We start from the raw sequence: 13,439 nt of genomic DNA on the forward strand, positions 1-13,439 counted from the left end.
ATGTGTGTCATGAGTCTAACATTTAGAGCTGTCATTGGAGTGACATCTTTTATAAGTCATTTTTGGACGTCCAATTTTAGTCCACTGAAGAGGTTGTTTTGTAACACCAGGCAAGGTCTTTTTTTCGTTCAACATCTCTTGAAGGTCTAGTGTTGTCGTCTGTACGACCTCTGTGTACAGGCTAAAGTGTGGCTGTGGACGTCTTTTCAAAGTCAAACAGACTCATTCTAGACGTCATTTTTGTACTGCTTCTATAGGCTCTGTAGTCCCATGTTTCCAGAGGGTGGAGGGCATGTTTTCTGTAAAGAAACAGTTATGTGTAAAGGTGTGATCAGCGGACATCTCCAAGATACGGCAGGCACCTGAGCTAAAAACAAAAGTGAGCAGTTCCACAGTGGGTTTCAAATAGAAATCTCCTCAGCTTCTCACAGGCAGCTTGAAAAATGTGTGTATCAACAAAGACTGTTGAGCAGATAGTCCAGTTCATACTGGACTATTAATTAAAATAAACCAGTTAAAGACAAACAGGAAAATGTAAAATAACAACAACAAAGAAACATGGTTACTGAATAATTTAGCAGGCTAACACATAATAAATTGTGTTTGTTTATAAATAATCCATATTCATATGTATCATGTTGATAACAACATTGTTAATATTTGTGAATTAAAAAATATTATATTTACTAATCATGTAAATTCCCTGCATCTATCATGGATGTCCAGATGACGTCCAAATAACTGGCCTGGTCTAAAGTTCAAATGGTTAACGTCATACTGACGTCAAAGTTGGGCCATGGTTGGACGTCCAAATTGTGGACCTGGTTTGGATGTTGTACAGATGTCCAGAATTGGTCATAGTCCAACAGAACCAATATATAGACAAGTCCGCACATCTAGCCGACGTCCAATGTCTAGTGAGTAACCACCAGTGGTGCTAACACTGAGGCAGATGTGAGGGAGTCCATATTCAAAACTAAAGATATTTTGTTTTGCATCTGCTATTAACAAGCACAAGAGCTTCTAAAAGTGCCTGAAAAGCCTTCAGTTGATCCAAAATGCTAGAGTGAGGGTACTGACAGGGACTTGAAAGAGAGAGCTTATTTCTCCCATACTCTCTGCATTTGCTCCCTGTTTAATCCAGATTAAATTTAAAAGTGCTTGCTCTCAGGGAGGTCTTCCCATTGTTAGGGATTTCTCTGTATCAATGTCTTTACCTATAAGGGGCCTTGAGCCAGTTGCTATTGTGCATCCCCAAAGGCTATAACTGAATTGTTATTTTGTTATAGTTTCATTTACGTAAGGACAAAATCATCTGTAATTTTACCCACTTATATGATATGGTACTGATATGATAACGATAGGGGACAGTAAAGGTTTAGTGAGAGACCCTCACCTGGCCCCCTTTGGCCACACTACTACCAAGCTTTGCATATTGCAAAGTAATTTCAACCACTACTTTACAATGTCCTGTGTCAGTAAATTTTTAATTGTCTGGGGTTGCAGTGAGTTGGAAGTGAGTAGGTGTGACATTCATGATGGAGCCATAACACAGCTCAACAGTGCTGACAAGCATAACAGCAAATCCTCTAATCACCCCACCCCATCCCTTCACATCCTCCTCCCTCAGTCTACCAGACTCCTAAATGTAGACAACTGTTGTTTACCAGGTAAAGATCATTGATAGACTCTTTAATTCTCAGAAAAAGTCCAGTCTTGGTGTAATAACATGGAGGAGATTTCCCATCTGAGAGAAAGATAATAAAATCAGTTCTCAGAGAAAAACTTTATGGCCTAAAAATGCTGTTTTTTACAAGCAAAATTTCCATCTTCGCTTTTAATCTTAGATCCACTGTGTGATCAGGGCCTTTTCCATGTTCTCCTCGTGTTAGCGTGGCTCTGGGTACAGTCCAAAGCCATGCATGTTACGAGTTAGGTTAATTGGTAATTCCAAATTGCTGTTAGGTGTGAATTTGAGTGCAAATGATTGTCTGTCTGTGTTAAGTGAAAACATTGCATCTCCAAAGTGTCTCTTTCTAAATATTTTGTTGTATTGTATTGTATTTATTTATTTTTTACCTTTGATTAGTAGCTGTTAATAGCACTAAATTGTATATATCTCAAATAAGCTGTGACACACTCCCCAGACAGCTGGATTGTACAGTCTTTTTGCTCCAGTGTTTGAACTTATGACCTTTTGGCTCCAGGAGGCTCCAAAAGAGCACATGTCTTATGATATGACATTCTCTGATATTTGCTTGAAGTGTAGGCAGAATTGGTTTTGTTGAACTTGAGAGCAAAAAGAGAGAGAGAGAGATAGTGGAGTGTTGCCATGGTGATTCATTTCACAGAGCGAGATAGTGCGTTGCAAGGTTTGGAGCTACATGACAGGATTGTGCTTTACTGTGGAAAGAATTTTGTTCTGCTGCACAAACAGAGCTGCGAGATAAAGCAGCTTGGCAGTTATGAGTAGTTATCACATTCACTGCACGATGCATACCAGCCTCTACCATCAGATTTATGGGCCTTTGAAGGGCCTGCTAAATATGCCACTGTAACATGGGATTAATTTATAGCACTGAGCTATAAAACCAGAAGAACAGCCTAAAAATTACATTTCAATTCCAATTGGTAAATTGGAACATAAAGCGTACGGCGTTGTTTAAGTCGCACTGCACAACTAGCCACACACCAGTGGCGCTCTGTCACCATCAGAGTAACCAAAGCAAGCAGTTATTATCTAGTGAAATCGAAAAAAAAATCAACATCAATTAAAAATTGCAAAAGTATAAGATGCATGTCTCTGAAAAATATCTTGGTTGACCAAACATACAAAGTTTAACCAGCAGTTTCGCTACTACACTGCCTTTTTTTTCATTAATAATGTGTCCTGTGTAATAACCACATCACACAGGGCACAATCCATTTATTTCAACTGTGATGTTTGAAATAAATGATCAAGATAATTTTTTAATGTATTTTTAAATACTTTTGAAATCAAGATGTAGGCTTGTGTTTCTGAGCTGATGTCCACATATAACAGCAAGCATATCGTTTAAGAGATATAATGCATTTCTGTAGACTAAACAGAATGCAAACTGTTTAAAGTGAGCTCGATCTTAAACATCTATGACAAAATTGTCCCAGCTGCCACAGGGCGAGAGGCGGGGTACACCCCTGACAGTGTTGCCAGCCTCTCACAGGACCACTCACTTTTTCCAGGATCTGGAGAAAAGCCATACAAACACAGGGAGAACATAGCCAGATTCGTAGCATATTTAATAAATGAAATTGTGTCACTGATTGTTGCATTTATTGGCAGCGATCGCATTAGTGGTCTTGATTTGAGCTCTTTTGCAGTATGCGTGCCAGAACCACGCGACTAGTTACTAGTTGAGTTAATAAAGAGACCTGAGAATTTCGATCACTCAAATCTATAGCTAATGCTGTGTTGGTTGCCACAGTCCTACTTGCTTATGACAGTGCAGGCAAATCTCCACTAGCAGCACTATCTAAGCTGAGCATGTATCATGCATCTGGCGCAAGCAGCATTAGTACCCCAGTTTGTCTCCTTGTAGCTGTCAGACCTCCAGCTCTGGCTGTGGTGTGGGCGTAAAGCTCATTCTCGCGTATAGTCTGGCCACAGCAGTGCAAATATTGATCTCAGAGCTAGTGGGAGGAATAAGGAAGTAGTCCTGATAATCAGCACATTGATATTTTTTTTTCCTGTCAGGCAACACATAAAATAGGACAGGAAATGCACAGACCTTAATATCAGTTCCGCTCCTCTTGCAAAATGCCAAAGAAACTTTACTCTAGTCTAGATATGATGTGGCTGTGGTCTAAATAAAGATTTGCCATTCATAATGTTAGCTTTGGAGCTGTTTTTTAGGCGCATGCAATAGTGATACCAGTACATGAATAAGATGCCACATTAAATTTTTGTAACTGGTGCCTTTGTTACCTTAGCATCTCCAGGCAATTGTAGGCAGTACATTAGCATCAACTGGAAATAAAGTACTCTTTGGAATTATAGTTTAATGTTGTAATGGAATCAGAAATATGATGGTAAGAACATCTACGTAGGCAAAAATGGAAGAGCCTTGTTTCAACTGGGAGGATGTTTGTTTATTGCTTTCCAGTCCATGCTTCATAGGGGCAATACATCTAAAACCACAGGGCTGTCTGGGACACAGAAATGACTCCAGTGACTCTCGTCTTTGAGGCTTTGCATAGGTCCTGGAAGCACAGAGACATTTAGCATCCAATGGTAATCTGCAGAATTCTTGCAATGTTGACTTTTTAGCCACTGGCAAACCAGTGTTGTGATGTTTTGTACCCACATTCCCAGTAATAGTGTCAAGTACTACAAGGTTTGTTTTTGGATTTTCTGTGATGAAGTTTGACACACTTTTCTTATTTACCAACCCATTTCTTTATATCTGTTTCCTCTGCAACTCATTATTTTGACAGTTAAATGTCTGATATTGTTTTTAATTTGCAGTGGCACTGCAGAGCGCTCAGAGTGGGGCAGAACAGTTACCAGTGAATGTCTCAACATTATCATGATCTTCATTAAATGCTGACTAATGGCATGCATGGGAAAGTCTACTCTACAATCTAATTTATAAGCATGTGAGATGGGATTAATTAAACGCATGCAGAATTATTCCAGTATAAAATCCAATTTTAATTTGGATTACATGAGAGGCAAATATTACACGGACTTATGCCAGAGGTGTCAACTAGAGACAATTTTAGGAAATTGCTTTAGCTTTTAAAGAAACTTCCAGAGCAAATACATTTGTGTGGGAGTAAAGTGAGGGTTGTGGTGGATTCTGCAGGTGGAACGCAGACCACAGTGAACTGTCCCACTGTGGATCATCCATCGAGGTGTCCCACTCAAACTTGGCTAGCAGGTCTCCTCATGGTACCTGCGTGTTGCTGAAACTAAAGAAATCAAATCAACTTTATCCTATATCTTATGCATTTTTTTAAACTTCCTACACACACACACACACACACACACACGTTGGGGACATTTTTTTGTTATATAGTATCTTGCCCATTCACATTTTGACCTGCAAAGTGTAACTGAACAAAGCAGGGACCAAACCACTGAGCTCTCGATAAAATCCGACAAATTGCTCTTCCTCCTGAGCCCCAGTCGTGCCCATGTATTTAATACAGATATTATTATTTCAGTCCAGATCACTACAGCCAAAGAGATTTCTGTAAAAATAAACAACTCACACCAATGAAGAATTCTAATTTTACCTACTGATTGCATTTTAGCGTGTGTAATGTTTCACGTTCACCTGTTAAAAGGGATTTTTTTCTTCCTACTGTGGCCAATTGCTTCATCGTAGGAGGTCACCTGAATGTTGGGATTTTCCCACTGATATTGTTTGGTCTTTACCCGAAAATATAAAGAACCTCGAGGTGGCAGTTGTAATTTGGCACTATATGAATGAAATTGCATCGAATTGAATCAAATAGCTTAATTGGCAACATCTGTAGTTAGTGGAGACAAAAGGAAATGCAGTTTAATATTACAGGCCAGGCAGCAATTGTCTTCTTCTATCATTCTGTCATTGGCACGGAGCTGGTTAACTCTCTAAGATGTTGGAGGTGTTTATTCAAATGAAGCGCTTCAACATTGCAACATTAAAAAAGTAAATTACCACATCCTGCTTTACACTGAAGGCACTGGCATGAGACTGATACTGATCTGCAGCAAATGGAAAAAACAAAACAAAAAAACAACAGCAATTGTATGGCAGTATTGTTAGGCTGACATGAGTACCCACCTGCTCATTGTTATTTTATTAATTTTTTTTATCTGCCTCATTTCACATCATTAAAAAGACATTGAGTCATGTTCATCTTGCTGTTTTCATGTTCTGGATTGTTCATATTCAGAGAAGCAGACAGAGAGGGTGATGCTGCACTGAAGACAACAGTATAAGCAGTGAGACAAATTTTAGTGCATGGTGTGCAGACGCTCCAAATTTGTGAGAGAACTTGTCTCTTCTCTAGTCGAAAGCATCACATAAGTAATATTTGTATCCTGAATTTGAGACTGGAACATCAATTATTGTTTAACAGCACACATCGCCCATGCCTGGCACCGCACCGCTGCTGATAACAGATGAGCCCTACTTTTCACTCTGTACCCCATTTCCAGCATAATGACCCAGAGAAGTAGACTAAGGGTGGGGAGGAGAGCTGCAAAGAAATGTAAATCCAGAGCAGTTGGCTGTGAATTTATGACCATGGCTGAAGCGTACTCTGTCATCCCGGCTGTGCTGCTGAACTCGTTAGTGCGGTGGAGTGGTTATATTTATCCATCCCCTGTGTACTAGTGAGTAGTCGAGAAAGAAAGTATTACAAGGTCATGGCATCCCCTTCCCTCTTGTTCTTCTTCGCCTGTTTTGGCCAAAGATCTTAGAGTAATCAGCACACGGTCCAAAGACATGAATGTCGGGTTAATTATTGATTCTACATACAAAGAACATAGAAAAATTCACTAAATCGTTAAATTAGGCTTGTAGTTTAAATAGCTTGTGTGCCACATATAAATATCAGTCCGTTCCACATTATGGTACATAATCCTTCTAATCACAGACGAGGAGTCATCTTGCCCTTGGCTTTGTGTGAACCTGGCTGCTCCTGATGTTTCATAGGTCTGCCTGTTTTTTCTTTGAGGCTGGAGTTGTCGTGCCCTGGAGGAGCACACAGAGCTGAGTGTGGCCTTGAAAGCTTGCGTTATTATTTATTCATGTGTCTGCATGCAGATGTCGAGTCGAGATGAGGGTCCCTGGCAGCTCAGAGGGCTGTACCTCTAATGAGGAAACTCAAACCTTTTTCCTCTCCTAGAGACAGACTGAGATCTAAATTTGCTCTTCAGTGAGAAGTAATTTTGATTCTGTCATGGGTAGGCACAGTGCTTTATCCCCCTGAGTGCAGCACTTGCACCAGGTGATGCCTCAGCCACCGCTGTACACAATCTGGTGGAGAAACAGAGGTGAGCAGCCTCTGCCGTACCTCTGTCTGTAGTCATCTAAGTGTCCAAAGGTCTCAAGGGAGCATCTGCCGAGCTCCATCGGCCAAGTATAGTAGAAGCATGGAGCTGCATCTCTCTCTAGTCTCTTCCTCCTTTGTTTGACTTTGTTCTTCCTGTGCTCCACTGAGGAAGCCACAGAGAGAGAAAGGGAAGGGGAGAGGAGAAAGGGAGAGCTGCAACTCCTCTCATCCCTGCCAAGCTCTCTGGCTGTCTTCCTCTGGCTCTTTGTTATGCCTCTTCTCTTTCCCTCACTGCCTAAAGCTACAGCTCTCTGGTGCAGACAGATACCACTGGGGTGGATCTGCCTGTGATATGCTTATTGTAAGGTCTGCCATCACCTAAGAGAGAGAGGCTGCCTTATTGTTGCTCTCCAGACTGAGAGAAAGAGAATAAACAGATACAACCTTGATTTCTTGTCATATCAGGGACCAAGCTTCTGGTGGCTTTCTGGATTTGATTCTCCTGGCCTATTTAAAGATCTATTTAGCACATTAATTCTTTTGTTCAGCAGCATAAGAGGACTGCTGCTAAGTAGTGCAGATACTCATGCACCCACAGTTCACCTGATACTGATTTAGATCAGGTTGACAAGTCACTGCCCCTCTCAATCTGTCAAACTGGCACACTTCCAGGTACTAGGGGACAGATGGAGGGGGACTCTTTTCTTGGATCACCTTTGCCCCATCTGCTGAGGATGTGCTGTGTGTTAAATATGAGGCACAGAGAGCTGAAATCTCACCAAGTCGCTTATTCTCAGGCGTGTGGAGTGGGGCTTTTTTGCCATCTTGTGGTCAGATTTAGAAACTGGCCGACAGCAAGCAAACCCAGAGAGAGAATCGTTTACCTGGTAGATTAATTTCAAAATTACTAGTAAATTAAAATGTAATCCTTCATTAATCTCGCGATGTGTAACAAAAACCAAGTTTTAAGATGTTAATAAAGATTTTATTGTTAACTGTTGTGGGGTTTAAATTACGTTCAATTTTAAAATTTTGAAACTGTTTTTTTTTTAATCATTAAAGAAAATAAACAGTGCAAATTTAGGAACTACACGATATATATTATTTTGTAGTTCTAACATAAGTAAACATTAAAGGCATTCTTCCGCATTTTTGTATTGTTTTTTTACTTTATTTTTATAAACTTTTTCAAAGAGAAAGTAAACGTCAATCACATCAGTCAAATAACTATACAGAAGGTTTACGGTTCATTTGTGTCCACCTTTGGTTTATTTATTTATTGTTCATTCGTTTTTTGTTTGTTTGTTTTTGATATTCAGAGGGTTCTCATAAGTCATATCAAAAGACAAGTCTCTCAAGAGGGAAAGGCAATATTCTTATCCAGAAACTCATTGCCAGCCCCTAAGTAGAACAAGATGGTGATAGTATTCATAATGAACAAACAAGCGGAAGTTAGTTTTTTAAGTATTCTGTCCCAGACTGGTATGATATCCAAGTACTTTCACTTACTTGCAGTCTTAAGTCTCCTGAGGAAACAGTCAGGTGTTCCATGTTAACCGTAAACTATGTAATACTATACATTTAGGTGAAGAAATACTCATCTATCCATTTTTACTGGTAAACTGTGTCAAATGCCACCCAGTGGAATTATCATGCTTTTCTTTCAGCTTTTAAGTTATTGGATTCTTTCTACTAGATGCCTGAAGATGTTGCAGTGGAGATAGATAAGTTCTTGGAAGCTTTTATTTCCAGTCCCAATAAAGACTGGAAAGGTATATTTATTTATCTTTGATCTAAATGCTTCACAATTAGGGTTACACCAGTGAGTCAAAATGCACAGCTGTGCTTCTCTGTGCTAATCCTCCATGCAAAGCACAGACATCCCCCCTTTATCCGTATGTAGTCGTAATGCCTGAAATTTAATCCTTGATTCTTGCGCTCCCCAAATGAATGTTGAAAACAGCAGTCGCCTCAAGATGCTTAATATTCAAGGTAAAGACCCTACAATAACAGAAAGGACGCAATTGTCATTTCTCCTTTAATTATTGCTGATAAACGGTTTATTAGCTAATCATGATTAAAAAAAGAAATATTAGTGTAGGCAATGTATTCATTTTTACCTCACAGCCATAAAAGGCTAATGAGTTATTGTTGTCACCCTGCTGGGCGGACAGCGTGGGCACCTAATTCTGTGAATGCAATGACCTGAGAACAACGTAACATCATCTATTATAGGTGCATCTACAAAAAAATCTTACACAAGTTCAAAACTAAATAAATAAGAGTCAAAGGTCAGAGGTCAAGTTTTTTGAAAATCTTATGATTGTAATAACTCAACTTCAAATTGATACCATAGTTGCATTTACTAAAACTCCTGGACACGTTCAAATCTCAGTGATCTTCACCTCAAGGTCAGGGTAAGTTTTCCGAAAACCTTGTGAGTGTGATAACTTGAGAACAAGGTGACATAGAATTCTGAAATTAATACCATAGATATGGCTAATAGGAGGCTGAGGAGTAGCACTGACAGTGTCTAGTATTTTTTTACAGTGGTTATGCATGTTTGTTGGTAGCATTATTGTTCAGTCCCTTTAATGTCAACTGTTAGGTCAGTATAACTGTATTCATAAATGATGACAAATTCTTCAAGTATTTGAATTTAAGGATTTGTTATTGTTGCCTTTATATTTACAGCTCCCTTTTTTTGATGGTGACAATTTTGAGTATTATGTATATTTACTTCCATGTAGGATCCACATAGATCTGAGTAGACTTCTATCCAAATAGTACATTAGAACTAATACATTTGGTAGTTTTATTAAGTTTAGTAATAGTGGGAAAAAATGTCATCACCACATAAAAAGGTTTAAAAGACTAGATGATGAGAAAGGTTAATCATTCTCATCATCTAGTCTAACAACCACTGACTTTTGTCTCTCACAATAACAATCAGAACAGTGTATATTAAAAACAACTGTTGGTTCCATCCATGTGGTCTATGAAACCATGGGAAGTACAGCAGAAAATGTTGGCTATTCTCGTTCTTTCTTTGTGATCATGTTCTTTGACATTACATTACAATCTTCGAACCTTCTTGATTGGTGTGTCAGTTAGACACAGGGAACACTCACTTAGTGTCTTTGTTTCTTTGAAATCCCCGTAACTTCTACTTGATGTGGCTCTATCAGCACTGGCGTGATGTCAAATCTGCTGTTTCCCAGGAGTGATATCTCAGTTTCCCTGTAGTTGTAGTTTACACGTTGCTCTTAACGCCTAGACAATCTGAAGGTACTCCCCTCTTTTTCATTTTTTCCTCCATTGGCTCCGGTGTGCCAATGTAAATGAAAAAACACTCTGAGCCCTAGCATCTGGGAACGGAGTCCGTTTTCTTTAAGTGTTTTTTTTATTTTTATGCTGGTATGAGTCTTTCTTTTCATGAGATTTGGTCAGGTACTCTTGATCCACAAACTTTCTTCTCCCATTTTGTAGAGTCTTGGCTTTTTTTGCTATTCTTTGGTTTTATATTCCAGGAAATAGGCACAGACAGACACTGGTTTGGAGCCTTAGGGTGGTTTGGGTCCCAGTGACTGGCGTCAGAACTGTATCATGACTTCTAGTCTATCCAGTAAATCCAGGTCCAGCTTTTATTATTCCTACACATTTTTGTTTACCCAGCCTTATATTATCACATCAAGCTACAGTAAGATCCACCATAGCACATATACTGATCTTAGTATATCACAAGAAAACATAACATGCAAATACAACTGATTTCATTTTTTTTGCCCCCTTTTTTGAACATGTATATGTGTATGTGTTGCTTTCAGTGATTTATAGATCAAGGACTTATTTACTTGTATTACATATCTTGTTAGGGCTTGATGTGACCGGGTCCAGGTAGACGAGCATTGCGGGAGCTCCTGTACCCAGATATGCGCTCCAGCATGTAGTTTTGTCAAAGATTTGGTTGACTTTGTTGTACTGAAACCTCTGGCATCATTGGCATGCCGCTTTCTTTGCTTGCAATTTGTTCTAGGGGTCACTCTGGGATTGTAGGTATTTCACTGGTCACTGGTTGTCCTCTCTGGGTTTTGTGCAGATCCAATTTGTAGTTTAAACTGTCTTTTTAACTGAAGCATTGGTCTGGTCTTGAATGACCAAGCTAAGAGAAGGAAACACTGCTGATGGCTAACTAACTGGACATAGTGATAGTAGACAAGCAGAGGACCAGTGACAGATCTAACTATACCAAGTGATAGAAACATCAAGTTGCTCTAGTTGGATCCCATCTGAGATCTCTTTAACATTGTCAGGGAAATGTGGATGTACTAATTAGGTGATTAAGGAAACAGAAAATCTGTTGGAAAGTCCCTTTTACACTGCCGAAGCTGCGGTTCCTCAAACCCAGAAGACAGCAAGAACACTTTGATCTGGGACAAGCAAGCAAGCAATTTCCACAGCTACATTAATAGGCCAGGACACATCAACGTTAAATGTTTCAATGGATCCATTTTAAAGTTTCAGAGCTTTAAGTCATATTTCTAAGCCATCACCTTAGAAACAAACAGCAGTTTGATATAATTAACTAGAAATAAAATGTTATTGTAAGACCCTACAATAATACATACAGAGAAAAATCCAACAATCATATGACCCCCTATGAGTGAGCACTTTGGCAACAGCAGGAAGGAAAAACTCCCTTTTAACAGGAAGAAACCTCCAGCAGAACCAGGCTCAGGGAGGGGCGGCCATCTGCTGCGAACAGTTGGGGTGAGAGAAGGAAGACAGGATTAAAGACTGTGGAAGAGAGCCAGAGATTAATAACAAGTATGACTCAGTGATTCAGAGGTCTGTTAACACATAGTGAGTGAGAACTATATTCTTTAGCAAAAAGGAAGCAAAAAGTTTTAAACCTAATCTTAAAAGTAGAGATAGTGTCTGTCTCCCGAATCCAAACTGGAAGCTGGATTCATAGAAGAGCGGCCTGAAAACTGAAGACTCTCCCTCCCATTCTACTTTTAAATACTCTATGAACAACATGTAAGCCTGCAGTGCGAGAGCGAAGTGCTCTAATGGGGTGATGTGGTACTATCAGGTCATTAAGATAAGATGGGGCCTGATTATTTAAGACCTTGTATGTGAGGAGCAGGGTTTTGAAGTCAATTCTGGATTTAACAGGGAGCCAGTGAAGGGAAGCCGATACAGGAGAAATATCCTCTCTCTTTCTAGTCCCTGTCAGTACTCTTACTGCGGCCTTTTGGATTAACTGAAGGCTTTTCAAGGAGTTTTTAGTATATCCTAATAATAATGCTCAGGTGGACGATAGATGATCACAAATAGGACTGGTTTTTGAGTTTTCCAGCTGGGGTGGACAAAGCTAAGCATCAGGCTTTCCAGTGAATTAAAAGTCTGTTTTGGTCTTTGGTTTATTAATTAGCTGGTGTGGAAAATTGCTGCCACCCCTCGACCTGTGCTTCGAGGTTTCTGATAGTTGGTATGACTCGGGGGTGTTGATTCTAATTCTAATAATCACCCTGCTGTGACCAGGTTTCTGTAAGGCAGAATAAATTGATTTGTTGATCAATTGTTAAGTCATGTACTAACAGAGACTTGGAAGAGAGAGACCTAATGTTTAATAAGCAACATTTCACTGTTTTACTCTGTGGTGCAGATGTGGATACTGTATTGTTCTTTCTTTGTGATTTTTTTTAATCTTTAAACCATTTGTTGTTGTTGTTTTGTTTGTTTGTTTTTTGTCTGTTTGGGAGCTGACACAGTCTTTAAGGGGATGGGGTTTGGGGGGATAACAGGAGGAGAGAAGCTGCAGAGAGGCGTGTAAGACTGCAACTCTGCTTCCTGGTCCCAACTCTGGATAGTCACGTTTTGGGGGTTTAATAAATTTGGCCAGATTTCTAGAAATAAGAGCTGCTCCATCCAAAGTGATAGACGAATGCCGTCTCTCCTAACAAGACCAGGTTTCCTCCAGAAAGTTTCACAATTATATATAAAGCCCACATCGCTTTTTGGACACCACTCAGACAGCCAGCGATTTGCTAGAGCATTCATTTCTTCTCCTTTTTACCACAGTGTTGCATGTTTCTGTAACACTTTTTATGTTGTTTATATATAATGTCTCTGTAGTAGATGGCACTCATTAGGTTGGCTGCATAATATTCTTTCACAATTCATTTGTTTCAAATTAACATTGCCCATATCCATTCATTTTAGTCTTTAATCTTAGTTATTTGTTTAATTGTGTAGTCATTAACATGTTTGCTTAGCAAGCAAAGGTTGCTGATTTGATTCCAGCCAGCGAGATAAATCCCCTTTGGAGTTTTATCAGTAATGGCATCCGGTGTAAAAACTCTCAAATCAAACATCTGTCGCAATGAAGCAGCTGAAAGTAGCTTTTT

General features: G+C 39.5%; 1 protein-coding gene across 3 annotated transcripts in view; it reads left to right on the forward strand.

Moving 5' to 3' along the window:
- The window catches only part of bach2b (BACH transcriptional regulator 2b), a 100,324-nt gene that overhangs the window by 77,236 nt on the left and 9,649 nt on the right, over window positions 1–13,439 (forward strand). The gene's annotated exons all lie outside the window — the stretch shown is intronic.

This window comes from Perissodus microlepis, chromosome 15, assembly GCF_051167445.1.
Source record: "Perissodus microlepis isolate ML-2025 ecotype Zambia chromosome 15, ASM5116744v1, whole genome shotgun sequence".
Classification (NCBI taxonomy): Eukaryota; Metazoa; Chordata; class Actinopteri; order Cichliformes; family Cichlidae; genus Perissodus; species Perissodus microlepis.